This window comes from Narcine bancroftii, unplaced genomic scaffold, assembly GCF_036971445.1.
Source record: "Narcine bancroftii isolate sNarBan1 unplaced genomic scaffold, sNarBan1.hap1 Scaffold_165, whole genome shotgun sequence".
Taxonomy (NCBI): Eukaryota; Metazoa; Chordata; class Chondrichthyes; order Torpediniformes; family Narcinidae; genus Narcine; species Narcine bancroftii.
The window spans coordinates 2095190-2097425 of NW_027211900.1; positions in this window are offsets into that span (position 1 = coordinate 2095190).

Genomic DNA, 2236 nt, shown 5'->3' on the forward strand with positions numbered 1-2236 from the left:
TTTTGGTGAGTTCCCCTTCTGATGACCTGGTACATGTACTGTGGCAATTCTTTCTGGTTTGATTAATGCTTCCAAAGTTTTTTCAGTTAGTTGCTCATGAGCCAGTTCTTTTCATCTTGTTGTTATCATCCCTCGTTCTTTCCAAATTTTCCTAAATGTGTGTACCACTCCAAATGCATATTTCAAATCTGTATATATGTACCTTTCTGCCCTCCCAACAGTCCCCACAAGTCCCCAGAGTTCCCCATCAGTTCCCTATCTGTTCTAAACTGTTTCCCACTGTTCGTCACCTATTCCACACCTGTTCTCCATTGTTCTGCCTGCTGTTTCCCACCAGTTCCCCACGTTTCACCACTGTTCTCCATGGTCCCCCACTGTTCCCCTCATTTCCCAATCTGTTCCCCACTTTTCTCCACTGTTCTCCACTGTTCTCCCATTCTCCACAGTTCGCTATCCGTTCCCCACTGCTCCCCACTATTCCCCTCTGTTGCCCACTGTTCCGCAGAGATCTCCACTGTTCCCCTTTCCTTCCTTACATTCCTCAATTTTCCCAGCTGTTGCCCTCCATAGTACAGTTCCCCAACAATTTTACGTGTTCCCCACGGTTCCCCACTGTTCCCCACCTGTCAAACACTTTTTACCACTGTTCCCCACATTCTCCAATGTTCGCCAAATGTTCCCCACTGCTCTCCACTGTTACCCTCTGTTCCCCACTGTTACTCATTCTTCCCCTCTGTTCCCCATTGTTCCCCCACAGTTCTTCACTGTTCCCCACTGTTCTCCAGCTGTTCCCAAACTGTTCCCCAAAGTTACCCATTTTTCTCACTGTTCCCTACTGTTCCACATCTGTTCCCCACAGTTCTTCACTGTTTTCCAGCTGTTTCCAAACTGTTCCCCACTCTTGCCCATTTATCCCAATTTTCCTCACTGTACCCCATTTTCCCACTGTACCCTATTGTTCCACATCTGTTCACCACAACTCTTCACTGTTCCCCACTGTTCCTTACCTGTTCCCCAATGTTTCTACCAATCTCAACTGTTTCCCAGCAGTTTCCCACCTCTTCCCCATGTTTCCCTACTGTTCCCCATCAGTGTCCCACTGTTCTCCAACTGTTCCCCATTTTTCCTACTAATCCCCACTCTTCCACATCTGTTCTCCACAGTTCACCTCTGTTCCCCACTGTTCTTCACCTGTTCCCCAACTTTTTCCCACTGTTCCCCACCAATCCCAAGTGTTTCCCAGCAGTTTCCCACCTATTCCCCATGGTTCCCCACTGTTCCCCATCCGTTCCCCATTGTTCCCCCTGCTCCCTTTTGTTTTCTCTGTTCTCATCTCTCCTGCAGTGTTCCCCACTGTTCCCATCTGCTCCCCTTTCCTCATTGTTCCCCCCTTCTCCCCAATATTCCCCTCCATTGCCCATTGTTCTGCAGTATACCCCACTATTCCACACTCTTCTCCCTCTGTTCCACACTGTTTCCCATTTTTCCCACTGTTCTCTACTGTTTCACACCTGTTACCCTCGATTCCCAGACTGTTCCCCACAGTTCCTCCTTTTCCCCACTTTTCCCCATTTTCCCACTATTCCCTACTGTTCAACAATGTTCCCAACTGTTCCCCTATATTCCACATCAGTCACCATCTGTTCCCCAATGTTCCCCATATTCCCCAATGTTCTGCACTGTTCTCCAACAATCCCCCCACCGTAACCCACTGTACCACATTTTTGCCCACAAAATGTTCAACTCTTTCCCATCAGTGCCCCACTTTTCCACACTGTTTTCCACAGATATCCACTGTTCACCATTTGTTTCCCACTGCCCCCCAGAATTATCCACAGCTCCCCACAGTCTTCAACATTTCCCCAGTGTTCCCCACTCTTCCCCAATGTGACTCTATGTTCCCCACTGTACTAACTGTTCCCCACTTTTCCCCACTGTCCTTCACAGTTCCCCACAGTTCTTCATTGTTCCCAAATGGTTCTCCACTGTTCCTCACTGTTTCCCAGCAGTTACCCACCTGGTCCCCATGGATCTTCACTGTTCCCCATCACTTCCCCATCTCTTTTCCATCTGTACCTCACTGTTACCCCCTTTCTCCACTGTTTACCGTCTGTTCCACACTATTACTCCTGCTCCCCAATGTTCCTATCTATTTTCCAGCTGTTCCTGAACTGTTCTGCACTGTACCCCTTTGTTCCCCACTTTCCCCCATTTTTCCCACTGTACCCTAATATTC